This window comes from Nicotiana attenuata, unplaced genomic scaffold, assembly GCF_001879085.1.
Source record: "Nicotiana attenuata strain UT unplaced genomic scaffold, NIATTr2, whole genome shotgun sequence".
In the NCBI taxonomy this organism is placed as follows: Eukaryota; Viridiplantae; Streptophyta; class Magnoliopsida; order Solanales; family Solanaceae; genus Nicotiana; species Nicotiana attenuata.
In genome coordinates, this window is record NW_017672765.1 from 137,909 (window position 1) to 155,034 (window position 17,126).

Sequence of the window (17,126 nt, forward strand, 5' to 3'; positions counted from 1 at the left end):
TAGCCTTTCTTTAGGTCGATCATTACACATGCATCTAAGCTATCCTTCCACACATTTGTTCATCGCCTCTATTTGTCCATCGGATTGGGGATGATAGGCGCTAGAGTGGTGCAACCGTACTCCCTGTGTCTCAAATAGAGCCTGCCAAAATTTGCTCAGAAAAATGACATCCATGTCACTCACTATTGTTTGACGTAGACCATGGAGCTTGTAAATATTGTGAAGAAAAACTTGTGCGACTGTAGAAGCAGTGTAAGGACGTGCCAATCCAATAAAGTGAGCATATTTGCTCAGTCTATCCACCACCACTTATATGACTGATTTCTGATGAGATTTGGGAAGTCCCTCAATGAAGTCTAGACTAATGTCTTGCCAAACTTTCTCAGGTATTGACAGAGGTTGTAGGAGCCCTGGATAGTTGACATTTTCCCCTTTGCATTTTTGGCATACCTCACAATTTCGAACATGCTTGTAGATGCCCTGTTTCATCTTGGCCCAGTAGTACACTCTGTTGATCCTGAACAAGGTAGCAGCCATCCTAGAGTGGCCACCCATAGCTGAATCATGTGAGAATTGCAATATTTCCTTTCGCAAAATGGGATCAAATCTTACCACTATTTTCCCTTTTCTGTAGAGTACACCCTCTTGTAGCATGTAAACTGGATTAGAGAGAGGATCTGCTTGAAGTTGAGCTAGTAATTTCTCTAGGTGTGGATATCCTTTGTATGACTCTCGAATCCTTAGTAAGAAATCAGAGGTGATTGTGGTCAATGTCTGCAGTTGAGCTTCTTGTACAGGGCACCTAGATAGTGCATCAGCTACAATGTTCTCTTTTCCTTTCTTATACACAATAGTGTAATCATATCCCATCAATTTAGCCAGCCACTTCTGTTGGCTTGGAGTGGAGATTCTTTGTTCCATCAAATATTTGAGGCCCTGGTGGTCTATTTTAATAACAAAATGCCTCCCAATCAAATAAGGTCTCCATTTGTCAATAACAGTAACAACAACCATCATTTCCTTCTCATATACTGATAGTTGTTGATGTTTGGTGCTAAGGGCCTTGCTCATATAAGCCAAGGGGTGCTCAGCTTGCATCAAAACAGCTCCAATACCTACCTCACATGCATCAACTTCGATGACAAACTCCAAACAGAAGTTTGGTAGAGCTAATACAGGTGTAGTGCTCATAGCCTGCTTCAGTTTCAGGAAAGCTTATGTGGCTTCCCCAATCCACTTGAACTTATCTTTCTTCATCAGCTCTGTGAGAGGTCTTGCAATAATTCCACAACCCTTCACAAATCTTCTGTAATACCTTGTTAGTCCTAGAAATCCTCTCACTTCTTTGATAGTTTGAGGAGTAGGCAAACTCATCATTACCTTCACATTTTCTGGATCAATGGTAACTCCTGTTTGAGTGATGATATGTCCTAGATAGTCAACTTTAGTCTTCCCAAAAGAGCATTTGCTGAGCTTAACAAATAATTGGTTTACTTGTAAGATATCAAAAGCTTGCTGCAAGTCTATCAAATGCTCAGACCATGAAGGGTTGTAGATGAGAATGTCATCAAGAAACACTAGAATGAACTTCCTTAGAAAAGGCTGAAAAATCTCATTCATTAGACTTTGGAATGTTGAAGGTGCATTTGTCAATCCAAAGGGCATTACAACAAACTCATAATGGCCATGATGAGATCTAAAAGTTGTTTTCTCAATGTCATGATCAGCCATTCTAATCTGATGATAACCAGATCTTAAATCCAACTTAGAGAAGTATTTTGATCCCCTAGTTTATCCAATAACTCTTCAATCACATGAATAGGAAATTTGTCTTTGACAGTACAGTCATTTAACTTCCTATAGTGTATACAAAGCCTCCATGTACCATCTTTTTTCTTAACCATAACAATAGGAGAAAGAAAAAAGACTCACACTTGGCCTGATGATGCTAGATTCTAGCATCTCTTTGATCATCCTCTCAATCTCATCTTTCTGGCAGGCTGGATAGCTGTAGGGTCTCCATTGATTGGTGATGTTACCTCCTTCAATACAATCCTGTGGTCGTGATTCCTGTGGGAAGGTAGTTTGCTGGGCACTTCAAAAAATGGGGCATACTGTTTTAGGATCTGTTATAATTCTTCTGGTGCTTGCACTTCCTGAGAGTACATGGCTGGTTTGGTTTCTTCAGTTGGGTGAATGAAAGCTACTGAAAGCATGTTGATTTGGCTTGGTTTCTTAAGCATCTTCTGCATTCTAACATCACCTACTACCTTGAAGGTTCCATGTTGACTATCTCTCAAAGAAACCTTTCTACCCCCAATTTGAAATTCCATCCTTAGTAACTTGAAGTTCCACCTTATGTCGCCTAGTGTGATTAGCCATTGTATTCCCAATACTACATCCGAACCACCTAATGGAATGACCATCATGTCAGCCCTAAAATCCACACCTTGCATCTTCCATGTCACACCCCGAGTCATCACAGAGATGTGAACTTTATTGCCATCAGCTATAGCCACTGCAAAGGGAGTAATACTGTCTAGTTTACACCCCAATCTCTTGGCTACTGAAAAATCCATAAAATTGTGGTTTGATCCAGAGGCGATTAGAACATGTACCATTTTGCCTTTGACAGTCTTTTTACCCTCATGGTCCTATAATCACTGGTGTCATTTAGGGCATGCATAGACACTTGAGGATTGAGAGTTGATTCCTCAAAGGTCTTCTCATCCACCAAATTCTCCTCTCACTCTTCCTCTTCTGTTCCTTCACCCAATTCAAGAATGAATAATTTCTTTCTTTTACTACACTTATGGTTGGGAGTGTACTTCTCATCACACCAATAATAAAGCCCTTGGACTCTTTTCTCGTCTATTTCTGCAGTAGATAGTCTTCTTGATCCTGGGAGTACTGGTTTAGCATTAGATTTGTTGTACCTGTTATTCCCTATGGCCATGCTTCCTTCACCCTTCTGGTTTGAGAAAGATCTTTTGAAGTGGTACTCCAAGCATTGCTAGGAGCAGGGGGTAAAAATCTTGAACCCCTCACCATAGCCTGGGTCTGATTTTGCTGAAGTTTGAGGAACTGCTCAGACAACCTTGCCTGACTGTAAGACTTCATAAGTGTTCTAGGCCCTACATTCTCACTTGCACTTCAATTTCTGGTTTAAGATTGTCCATGAAAATGTTAATAGAATGCTCTTTTGTTACCTCCACTTGGTTCAACAATTCATCGAATTTATCAAGGTAATCCTGCACACTTTCTGTTTGTTTGAATGCCACCAATTCTGCCATAGGATCTGCATGCTCAACATCCCCAAATCGGAGATGTATTGCCCTTATACAATCGTCCCAATTGGGAAACCTTCCCATTCTTGCCCTCATATATATTTTATGCCATTGCAATGCCTTACCCTCCAAATTAATAGAGGCAGCTTGAACCTTATTTTCCTCCGTGATCTTCTCATAAACGAAGAATTATTCAGCCTTATACAGCCACCCGTTAATATCTTCCCCACTAAATCTAGATAACGACCATTTTGAGAGTGGTTGTTACCTTGCGCATAAACTCCGTCATTTTTCGCCATAGTTAGAGCTTCTTGACCCGCCGAAATTCCATTCCCAGCGACCATGTTTGCTAGTGATTGCCATATCTAATCCAAAGTATCTTCATGCCTAGATCCTTGCGCTCGAACTTGTTCACGCAATTCGTCCATCTCATGCCTCAATTCCCCATTTCTGGTGTTTGCTGCCGTCGTCGCCGGCATCTTTCCTTCGTCTGAGAACCGCCTAACTCTGACACCAATGAAGCGAGCTCAATGAAGAACTCAGTTACGCAGTCCTAAAGGATTGAGGTGGAAGAATCAATCCTTGAACAGAGTTGCGTCAAATTGAATTAGGGAGATAAGAGAAGAAAGAAGAAGATATTATTGATAGAAGAAATGTGTAAATCAGACTAACTATTACAGTTCTTCACTGATAGAGTATATAGCCTTGCTCTGTAACTAACTGTCGTAACTAACTCTTCTAACTCCTTAACCAACTAATAACGACTTTAACATCTTTTATTCCCATATTCTATATCTATACAATTGCTATATAACAAATTTGCTCAGCTTTCTACCCCTATTTTGATACTACGAGTATTTTTTTTTGTTCATGATCATATTTTTTTTTGTTCTCCCTATTGTGCTACAACTATGTCTAGTTTTGAAAAAATTTATTTTTTATTAAACCGTATATTCTGGTAATGTAATTTATCAAGTTAAAATCATGGTTTAAAGTTTGGGATAAGCTTATCACGTTTGTTTGCAACTACATCGTATATCATTAATACTCACATTCTTATGAGACAAACAAAAGTATCTATCCAAATATGATATAAAATAATGGTGGATTTAGTGTAGGAATTAAATCCCATCAAACCCCAACCAAAGAGCACATCACACATGAATGTATTACCTAACTGGGAAATTTGACCGTACTTCGCGCGATCGGTAAAATAAGCTATAATTTTGTAGTTATATTTTTACATTGCATATTAAATATGGAGAAAATAAAAACGAAATCCATCAATTTCAACATCAAATAAATGGGAGGTAAACATTCACTAATAGTGAAAAATGTTATGTTATAACATTTATTTATAATAATGTGAACTTAAATTTTGTAAATGCAATAACATAATATTTGTATATTCACAGTCATTCTTTGCATGATTTATCTGGTAATGCTCCTTTATATATTTCGTTTCTAAGTTGTACTTATTCATATTACAAATATTCTATATGCATTGGTGTGATTCTTGTATACATCTCATCAATGGAAGATTCAGGTTGTTTATTTACATCTGTAACAAAAGACGAATTTAGTTTCAATATAGCAAAGAATAATAAAGTAATAAAATTATTTTAATTTCGCATAAATAATTTACCATGACAATTATTCAAGGAACTTTGACGTTGATGATCTATAATTTGTTTATCCATTGTGGAAATTATGTATGATGCAAGACAAATTTTATCGTGAAGATATAAGCATATGGTGAATTGTATTATTAGCATAATGCATTTTTTTTTATATGTGTACATTTTTATGCTCCTTAGAGACAAAATATGTACCATACATAAAATACATTATAATGCAACAAATAAAATTGCTACATAAAATATGCCATTAGACAATATAATATAAGTTTTTTCAAGGATAGAATATATTATAATTCTAAATGTTATTGCTATCCAAATATAAATAAATAGAAATGGAAGCTCGTGCTCAAGCACGGGCCCAACATGGGAATGGCTTTTGTGATGATATTATAACGATCCGACCGGTTATTTTATTTTCTAGAACCCCGTTTCTCTAAATAAGACTTAAGTATGTGCTTTTACTGTTTTATTACTTGCGGGGATGGTTTGTGCGGGAGTTGGAAGAGTTCGGGTTGAAATCAGTACACTTGACTCCATGGTTTGGCCTTAAAAGGCTAAGTTTGACTTCAGTCAACATTTTGAGTAAACGACCTCGGAATCGGGATTTGACGGTTCCAATATGCTCGTATGATGATTTCGGACTTTGGCTTATGTCCGGATTGGGTTTTGGATGATTCGAGGGTGTTTCGGCTCCTAATAGTGAAAGTTGGAATTTTGGTTGAATTTCATAAGTTTGGGTCGAAGTGGATTTTTACATTATATACGTCCGTTTGGGATTCTGAGCCTGGAAATAGCTCCGTATGGTGATTCTGGACTTAGGATCGCGTCCGGAAGTGGATTTGGAGGTCCATAGGTCGTTTCGGGGTCATTTGGCGAAAGTTGGAAATTTGAAGTTTTTAAAAAGTTTGACTGAGGGTGGACTTTTTAATATCGGGTTCGGATTCCTGTTCCGAAAGTTGGAGTAGGTTCACAATATCATTTAAGACTTGCATGAAAAATTTGGCGTAATTCCGAGTTGATTTGATAGGAATCGGAATCGGACGCGCGGAAGTATTTTAGAAGTTCTTGAGTTCACGAGTTAATCCATGCGTTTTGGCGTCCGATTCGTGATTTTATATGTTATTTCGGTATTTTGATCACGCGAGCGAGTTGGTATGATATTTTTTAGATTTGTGTGGATGTTTGGTGTGGAGCCCCGAGGGCTCGGGTGAGTTTCGAATATGTTCGGAAGGATGAGAAAAGCTTCAGTTTTCTGGTGTTTCTTTGCTGGTGTTGCAGGTATTGCAATGCGAGAATTGGTTCGCATTTGCGAGATTCCAGTCGCATTTGTGACCTTGTCAGAGTTCGCATTTGCAAGATTTGGGTCGCATTTGCGACCTTGAAAGTGGGAGCCCAGGTTCACATTTGTGATGATTTTGTCGCTGATCACGCCCAACTCTAGTCCTAAAAAGGATAAGCGGTCGCTGCAAATATAATCCGGTCTAAAAGTTCGGAGTCGAATCCCACAGAAAACTAAGGCTTAGCTGTATCTGTTTAATATCACCAAGAAGACAAGATTGAAAATAAATAAACAGCTGAAAACTAACTATGCTTGAATTGTAAACAATTAGAATAAAGGTCTAAGGTAATGGTTTCCCCCGTTGTTGATTTCCTTGGTTGTATGTTTCTTATAGCGTTGACTTAGTTGCCTCTATCAATCATGAACTCTCCAGCTATCATAAATCTCTCTCACGCAATTATGATAATTTACTAGACGCACTCTCTCAAGCTACGCTAGCTAGATTCGCATTACACTTCACTTAGATCGCACCCGAGGTATCGTTATCTCTAATCCAACCTCTATATCCTCGGTTATGACTCTCGCCTATACTCCGGGAGTGATATTGTTCAAACAACTACCTAAATATGCACTCTCTCTCAAGCAGATACATAATAAACAGGAACGGCTAATTGAGGATCCTTTCAATTAACTACAATCACAACATAGTTTAACAAATAGAGATTAAACTAATTCAAATCTATATTACTTATAACAACCAATTCATTCCCAACGGGTTTCACCAAAACCTTAGATTAGAAAAGTTAGCTACTCATGAAAATAACAAAAATCACAAAAGAATTCATATTCAAAGGTAAAAGAACAAAGAAGAAGATCAAAGATTGATGCCCAATGATCCTCCTTGCCTCTTGCCCTTCCTTCTGATGTTTTTCACTTCCAAAAATCATTCTCTTTGCTCTTGGCCGGCCTCCCCGTTTAATATAGTGTTTAGGGCTTAAAAAATCCCGTATTTTGCACTTTAGTCCCTGAAATTTACGCGTCCTGCCGCGGTCCCACCGCGGTTACGCCAGGACCGCGGCCAGAATGGTCCTCTGAATCTTTGGTAATGTTCTGCCGCGGTCCTACCGTAACCGAGGTTTCTTACCCTGTTCCGTTTGGAATTTGGAAAAACATAAAACATGAAAGTTGTAGACCTTTGAGTTAGCTTTCCAACCATATATTGTGGAGCCCAAATGGAGTTCGGAGAAAAATGTTATGTCTATTTTATTATACAGTGTGCAATATGCCTCCTCGAGTCTTTGTTTTGTTGTTATATCATCCGTTGATCCCCGAATACGATCCCGACTTAATTCCTTGGGCTTTTACTCAGACTTCAAAGCTCCAAATCACTTGAATTCATTCCATAACATCTATATATCTCGGAATCACTCCTACAAGGCATAAAACACACCGTTAGTGCAAAACACTAGCGATTAAAGCGCAAACTCAATTAAAGTGCAGTAAATTAGAGTGTAATAACCGACTAAAATACGTAATTATAGCCTATCATCAACACCCCACACTTAAACCATTGCTCGTCCTCGAGCAATCAAACTACACTTTTTTTATAGACACGACCTTTTTAAACAATTCTCCTAACTCATCACACCAAGAGTATTTAAAATAGACTAAGCACAAAAGCGTAACATCTTCACCTCAGGATTTGACTCACAAGTACCACACGTTATTCACAACTCACCCACTTAGTCTAATATAGAGGTCACTGACATTACCTTTCCTTCGTGAATCAAGTGCCCTCACACAACAAAAGAGAGTAGTTCCACACAATAAAATTTAAGAACACTTAGGAACTCAAGATAGAAAGAATTCACTCACTCTCAGACATAACATTCATATGCCACAAAAGATGCACCAAAAGCTTTCCCATAGTGTACTACTCCACTAATCGAGCTTATTCAATCTAGGATCAATTAGGACTTTATTTGGTGGTAATGTAGGCTACGGGACGGGTAGGATATATTTAGATATAAGAATTACTACACCTCCCTAAGCACTTTAATACATATACTTTAACATTCAAACCCCATACTTATGTCAAATCAAACTCCACCTTCACATCAATGTATATTACCTCATACTTCTTTAAGCACAATTACCTCAAGAGCCACCACTTATCAAGGATTTTTTTTTCACAACAATCCAACTATATTTTTTTTCAATTCAAGTGGCACTTCCTTTTTCAAAACAGTGCACCTTTCTCCTTATTCAATTAGTTCCACTCAAAAGCCAAACCAACCACCCCACACTTTAACTTTTACAAAGTTCATAACAATTCAAGTGCTCATGAGAGGTGAAAAGGTTCAAATAGATGGTTAATTCAAACAAATGGGTAAGGCTTGTAATGTGGTTGCCAAAGAAAAAGGATTATAGGCTCAAAGAGGTTAACTACGATACATAACAATTAGGTGGGTAAAATATACATATCTGGCTCAACAAGAAAACACCTATATCACTTCCATGATTGAACAACACTACTATTTCGCTTTGCAAACACACGGGGAAAGTTCTAGGCATCAAATGCAATGCACAGAATATAACAAATCCTTACACTCACATGGCACATAACTCACTCAGGATTGGTTTCATCAAGACACTATAGTCAAAGCAGTTAAGCAAATTTAAAATCATATAATTTAAGGTACTTATACAAGAGTCAAAAACTGAGCCTAAGCGTCACAACCAAAGTACTCACTATTCTCAAGGCATAACAAAGTCAAGAGATATTGCTTCAATTCAAAACACAACACAATGGCTCCTATTCCTAAAAAAACTAACTACACCCGGTTCAAATAAAACCCTTGGAAAAGAACCGTGGCACAAAGAAAAACCAAGGGGAAATTATTACACTACCTACAAAAAAAATCTTTTTTTTTCTTTAGACTTAAATCCCTCAAGAAAATTGTCTAATAGATCCATCGTCGGGAAAAGTCTAATCTTTAAAAAAAAAAACTATTTAATTAAACTAATACAGCTAAAGTAGCATGAAAAGTCACCCAGACAATCTCATCACCCCACACTTAAAATTGTGCATTGTCCCCAATGCACAGCATAACCATAAGAGGGTACGAGAAACTCCCTGGTAGGCCAAAGGCCGAAGCACTAGCAGTTCATGGGGTACTCAGACTTCTCCCAGGCTTGGTCCTTCGTGCGGGTACCTCACACTTAGTTCCAACCATTTGATTTGCTGTTGCATCCTTCCAATAGCTTTGCTTTCCACGCTCCTAGAAAATAAAAAATCGGCACTACAAGAATCATACAATAAAAAAAAATAAAAATAAAAAGCAATAAAGCTGGGTTGCCTCCCAACAAGCGCTTGATTTAACGTCGCGGCACGACGCGAATCACTTTTTGCCTCCACCTCGAGCTTATGAATTGAACCCCAAGTTTTGCTTCAAGCTTATGATTATGCTCTTGGGGCGGTACAAATTATTGCGAGCCAAAAATTGGATAAAATCTTATGCACTTGTTGGCTCTCGACCGAGGAGTGTCACCTTGCCTAGACGGACTTGAGAAATCCAAAATATAAGGCTCATCTACCTCTTCCTTGGACTCCTTTTTATGCTCATAAGGGTGAATTTCCACTTCACCGTCTGAACATAATGTAGAGAAGTGTTTGGAATGAGGCCCAACACGCTCAAATACATGAACTTCAAGATTTTTAACCTCCTCAACACCAATCACACTAGAGTCAACTAAATTTGCATCTTCAACGTCCTTGGTTGACTCTAGTATTACTTCTTCAACATTGACATCCTCAAATTCTAGTTGGCTAGGTTGTTGATGTTCTACTCTGACCTCCCCAATTAACACCTCAAATTCATGCTCTTCTTGGCTACTATCCTCAATATTGGCTTGTTGAGCATTAAAAGCTCCAACCACTTGACTCAATTGAGCCTCCAACTTGCGAATAGTTGCCTCTTGCCTTTCTATGTGCAATTGTTTCTCATTGTTTTGTTCCAGAAGGCACTTTAGCATATCCTTGATCTCCTTCAGGTCCGCATTCCCAGGTTCTTTGTTCCTATTAACTTCACAAGAAAAGGTAGAACCATCATAGTAAGGGGTTGGGGGAAAATAAGAAATATAAGCACAACCATGAAGGTGACCATTTTTACCACCACACACATCACACACATTCCACAAATAAGATTGAGTTGGTGCACATAACTCGCTCTTAGGAACGTTTTGAAAATTTTGCCACGGGTGATTTCCTTCACAATATGTATGGAGATCAATAGTAGAATTATCTACACCTAAATTCCCATAATTCCAAGATGCCATGTTTCTCAAATCAACAGTTATAAAAAATATAAAAAAAATAAAACAAACTAAAAGTTCAAACTTGAACCCTAGCAATATATACAGCTACAACTACACCGTTAGTTCCTCGGCAACGGCGCCAAAATTTGATCACGCCCAACTCTAGTCCTAAAAAGGATAAGCGGTCGCTGCAAATATAATCCGGTCTAAAAGTCCGGAGTCGAATCACACAGAGAACTAAGGCTTAGCTGTATCTGTTTAATATCACCAAGAAGACAAGATTGAAAATAAATAAACAGCTGAAAACTAACTATGCTTGAATTGTAAACAATTAGAATAAAGGTCTAAGGTAATGGTTTCCCCCGTTGTTGATTTCCTTGGTTGTATGTTTCTTATAGCGTTGACTTAGTTGCCTCTATCAATCATGAACTCTCCAGCTATCATAAATCTCTCTCAAGCAATTATGATAATTTACTAGACGCACTCTCTCAAGCTACGCTAGCTAGATTCGCATTACAGTTCACTTAGATCGCACCCGAGGTATCGTTATCTCTAATCCAACCTCTAAACCCTCGGTTATGACTCTCGCCTATACTCCGGGAGTGATGTTGTTCAAATAACTACCTAAATATGCACTCTCTCTCAAGCAGATACATAATAAATAGGAACGGCTAATTAGGTATCCTTTCAATTAACCACAATCAAAACATAGTTGAACAAATAGAGATTAAACTAATTCAAATCTATATTACTTATAACAACCAATTCATCCCCAACGGGTTTCACCAAAACCTTAGATTAGAAAAGTTTGCTACTCGTGAAAATAACAAAAATCACGAAAGAATTCATATTCAAAGGTAAAAGAACAAAGAAGAAGATTAAAGATTGATGCCCAATGATCCTCCTTGCCTCTTGCCCTTCCTTCTGATGTTTTTCACTTCCAAAAATCATTCTCTTTGCTCTTGGCCGGCCTCCCTCGTTTAATATAGGGTTTAGGGCTTAAAATCCCGTGTTTTGCCCTTTATTCCCTGAAATTTACGCGTCCTTCCGCGGTCCCATCGCGGTTACGCCAGGACCGCGGCCAGAATGGTCCTCTGAATCTTTGGTAATGTTCTGCCGCGGTCCTACCGTGGTCCTACCGTAACCATTGTTTTTCACCCTGTTACGTTTGGAATTTGGAAAAACGTAAAACATGAAAGTTGTAGACCTTTGAGTTAACTTTCCAACCATATATTGTGGAGCCCAAATGGAGTTCTGAGCAAAAAGTTATGTCTATTTTACTAGACAGTATGCAATATGCCTCCTCGAGTCTTTGTTTTGTTGTTTTATCATCCGTTGATCCCCGAATACGATCCCGGCTTAATTCCTTGGGCTTTTACTCAGACTTCAAAGCTCCAAATCACTTGAATTTCATTCCATAATATCTATATATCTCGGAATCACTCCTACAAGGCATAAAACACACCGTTAGTGCAAAACACTAGCGATTAAAGCACAAACTCAATTAAAGTGCAGTAAATTAGAGTGCAATAACCGACTAAAATACGTAATTATAGCCTATCATCAGTCGCATTTGCGAACCAAGTGTCGCAAATGCGACATATGCGACATGTGCACAGCTTTATTAAATTTGGGACTTAGGCCGTTTAGCTCATTTTCTTTCATCTCTTGGGCGATTTTTGGAGCTCTTGGAAGAAGATTTTTTCACCTAGCACTTTGAGATAAGTAATTTCTACACAACAAGAGTTAAATACATAGGTTATGGGTAGATTAACATGTAATAATTAGTACAAATTATGGGTTTAGGTGAAAACCTAGGGTTTCGATAAAAATAGGATTTAACCACGAAATTTGTCATGGAATTTAGTAAAAATCATATATTTGAGTTCATCTCTTGGGCGATTTTTGGAGCTCTTGGAAGAGGGTTTTCACCTATCACTTTGAGGTAAGTAATTTCTACACAACAAGAGTTAAATACATAGATTATCGGTAGATTAACATGTAAAAATTAGTAAAAATCATGGGTTTAGGTGAAAACCTAGGGTTTTGATAAAAATAGTATTTAACCATGAAATTTGTCATGGAGTTTAGTGAAAATCATATATTTGAGTTCATGGGGTTATGGGTAACGACTTTCTTCGAAAATTTCTGGAATCTGAGCACGTGAGTCCGGAGGTGAATTTTAGGAATTCTTCAAATAGGGTTGGGAAATCACTTTGATAGTTAGGATATGAACTTTTGAACATGTATTGATTATTTATTATAACATTTGACTAGTTTCGAGTCTTTTGGTACTGAATTGAGGGTTTGAGCACAATTTTGGACCGGAAAGTAGGCTTCGAGACGAGGTAAATCTCTTTTCTAACCTTGTAAGAGGGAATTAACCCCATAGGTGAATTGAATTAATATGTGCTTCTATTTGTGGGGGTTACGTACGCACGAGGTGACGAGAGTTCGTACATAGCTACTAATTATGCTAATGTCCCGGTAGTCTAGGACCCAAATCATGTGATGCTTGCGATGTTTGCACCCTACTTATTAATTTAATTTCTTAAATCATGTTGGAACTTAAAGGAATTGTAAAAGATTAAACTTCATTTACTGGACCGTTAATGAGAATTGGTATTTCTTTGAATATTCGTCCCTTAATAAATATTGAATTGGTTGTTTTAACGTATTTTTCTCTTCTTGTGGAGCGGGCCGAATGCCATGGTAGTAGATAGAAGCATCTATGATTCGTGTCGTTCGACCCTCGGCAGTGCACAATTTGAATATTTTATGTTGGATCGGGCCGTACGACCTCGGCATAAATTGCGCATAATAAATCTTTGGAACTAATTAAAATTGATATTGCTTCATTGGCTTGAGATATAAATTGTTAAATGATGGAAACAAACTTGGGATTTATTATTAGTGAGAGGATTGCCTATTATTTTCCTGTGACTTAGCTTTCAGCTATATTTATGTAATCCATGTTTAGTTATAATTTTGACATTCATTGTTAGCCCATAGTAAGTGTCAAAGTCGACGCCTCGTCACTACTTCTTCGAGGTTAGACTGGATACTTACCGGGTACATATTGTTTATGTACTCACACTACAATTTTGCACTAAATGTGCAGGATCTGAGGCAGGTGCATCTGGATATCAGTCCGGCGCGCATCCCTAATTTCTATAACTTCGCGGTGAGTTGCGCTTCTGAGCCCGTTCTACAGCAACCGGAGTCTTTCTTTTTCTTGTATTTTCTATCTATTTCACTTCAGACAGTAGACAAGTATTCTTTTATATATTCTACTAGTTGCTCATACACTTGTGACACCAGGTATTTGCGCACACTATTAGACTTGTGGCTTTGGTTTATTTCTATGGTTATGATTGCACTCATCTGCTTTCTTTTTATCTATCTTAAATCTGTTATATCTTAAATTCTTTAAAATAAGGAAAGTTTAATTATTTGGAAATATATTAAATAGGGAAATCACGTGGTTAGCTCACTATTGGCTTATCTAGCGGCGGCGCTAGGCGCCATCACGGCCTATAATAGAATTGGGTCGTGACAACATGGTATCAGAGCACTAGGTTCACGTAGGTCTCACAAGTTTTGAGCAGGCCTAGTAGAGTCTTGCGGATCGGTGCAGAGATGTCCGTACTTATCTTCGAGAGGCTACAGGGTGTTAGGAAACTACTCTTTCTTCATCTCCTATCGTGCAGTTGATGTTATACTAAGTGTACTTCTCTTATTCTCTCACAGATGGTGAGAACACGCACGACGGATGTTCCGGACCCGGGAGGAGCTGCTCCCCCTGTTGCTAGAGGCCGAGGTAGAGGCGGGGGGAGGGCACCAGCCCGAGGTAGGGGACGAGGACGTCCTAGAGTTGCCCCAGTTGTACCACCAGTGGATCTAGTGGAGAATCCCATTATTGAGGAGCAGAGCGAGGTGCCTGCGGCAGAGCCAGCCTCGATAGATTACATGTCAGCACTGGGATTTCAGGAGGTTATAGGCCGTATGTTGCAGCTCATGGATACTATGACCTAGGCTGGTTTATTTCCAGCAGACCCAGTCACATCTCAGGTGGGAGGGGGAGCACAGACCCCTACAGCTTAGGCTCTTAGGCATGCATGTGCTGTATATCAGACCCCGGGCGCACTACCCGTGGGCGGGGCCCAGTGATCACGTCCAAATGCACGCCTCTAACGAGGTATGACACGGTCGTTTGCAATAAAAAAATCCAACAAGGAGTCGGGATCGAATTCACAGGGAGCTAAGATGGGAGTTAGTAGTATATATTCAGAGTGAGTAGTGAAGTATCTAGATTGCACTTCCACAAACAGGGTTTTGTTTTTACTTCTAAAATTAAGCTAAGAATTGCAATTCTTGAGTTGGATTTCATCTTAGTGGCTCATTTTCCAATACTCCTGCAGTTAAGCATATTTCATCAATTTTCGGGAACACAATTAAACGCTTCTGGACTAAAACGAAAGCTAAAAGGCGTTAATAAGTAGTCAAATTCCCACTTATCACCCAGCCAGCAGCAGCAGCCGTACATCAGCCCAGACCAGCTGCGGCCGGCGAGCCGCAGAAGCTATTGGATAGATGGACCATGCTACACCCTACTGTCTACGGGGGTGAGAGACATGAGGATCCCCAGGACTTCATTGATCGGTGCAGGGACAGACTGCACAACATAAGGATATTGGAGTCCCATGGGGTGGATTTCACTACTTTCCAGGTGGAGGGCAAGGCCCGTAGGTGGTGGCAGTCTCATCTTCTCGGCAGACCAGCAGGTTCTCCTCCTATAACTTGGGATCAGTTTACACGCCTTTTCTTGGATAGGTATATTCCACCCTCCCATAGGGAAGAGTTGCGATTTCAGTTTCAGCAGTCCAGAAGGGTCAGATGTCAGTGACCGATTATGAGGCGAGGTTCTCTGAGTTGTCTTTCCATGCACTTATGATACTTCCTACGGACACAGAGAGAGTGCGAAGGTCTGTTGCTGGGTTGCACTCAAGTATTCAAGCCACTATGGCCCGGGAGGTTGATATGGGGACTTTTACCAGCTAGTAGTGGAGATAGCTCGGAGGATTGAGGGTTACCGTCAGAGAGGTAGAGAGCAAATACAGCGGGCTCGTTATTTCGGGGAGTTTAGAGGTGTCCCGGCTGGGGGCAGAGGTCAATTTGGGAGGGGTCACCCTAGAAGGCCCATATATCCAGCACCACCACCTCCTCGGGGTGCTCCAGTGCTACCCTATTTCAGTGTCATGCCAGAGAGTTCTTATCGCCCACCAGCTATTTAAGGTTCTTCCTGTGGGTACTCAGGCTATCAGGATTTTTCCAGTGCCTATTTCAGTGCCATGCCGGAGAGTTCTTACTGCCCACCAGCCATTCAGGGTTCTTCCAATGGGTATTCAGGCCATCAGGGTCAGACTTTAGGCCAGCAGATCACTGTACTGAGAGGTTGTTTCGAGTGCGGAGATTTTAGTCATGTGCGGAGGTTCTGCCCCAGGCTTCGGGGCAAGGCAGTGCAGCAGGGCTAGCAACCCATGATTATAGCACCAGCTGTCTGGTCGTCTAGAGGCGGAGGGCAGGCGGGTAGGGGACGTCCTAGAGGTGGAGGCCAGCCAGCTATAGCCCATTCAGGTGGGGGCTAGTCAGTCGGCGCCCCAGCCAGGTTCTATGCTTTTCCAGCCATACCAGATGCAGTGGCCTCAGATGCCGTGATCACAGGTATTATTTCTGTCTGTGGTAGTGATGTTTCGATATTATTTGATCCAGGGTCTACCTATTCATATGTGTCATCTCTGTTTGCTCATTTCCTGGATGTTCCTCGTGAGTCCTTGGGTACTCCTGCTTTTGTGTCCACTACTATGGGCGATTCGATTGTTGTGGATCGGATCTATCGGTCCTTTGTGGTCACATTATGTGGTTACAAGACTAGAGTGGATCTTCTGTTGCTTGATATGACCGTCTTTGAGGTCATCCTAGGCATGGACTGGCTATCCCCATATCACACCATCCTTGATTGCCATGCCAAGACTGTTACCTTAGCGATGCCAGAGTTGTCGAGATTGGAGTGGAAGGGTTCGCCTGTCAGTACATCTAGTCGGGTTATCTCTTTTCTAAAGGCTCGACATATGGTCGAGAAGGGTTGTTTGGCTTATCTAGCTTATGTTCGGGATACTACCGCGGAGACTCCGGCAATTGATTCAGTGCCAGTAGTGTCACGACCAAAACCGATGAGCCGCGATGGGCACCCGGTACCTTACTCAACCGAGTACCAACATAACGTATTTTTTCGTATCATACTAGCATAGATAACTGAATCGGAGAGGCTGCCGTGAAATAGGTAGAATACAACATGTAATACAACCTTATACATAAGACATATGGGCCTCTAAGACCAAAATAACCATTGTAAACTGAACATATGCTGACACGGCCATACAATCTTTTACATACATGACATCTGTCTACAAGCCTCTATAATTGTCATAAAGGTCGGGACAGAGCCCTGCCATACCAAACAATACACATCTAAATCATACTAACCGAACAAGCAACTCCGGAGCAAATGGAGTGCACCAACATCTTCCGCTGAGCTGATCA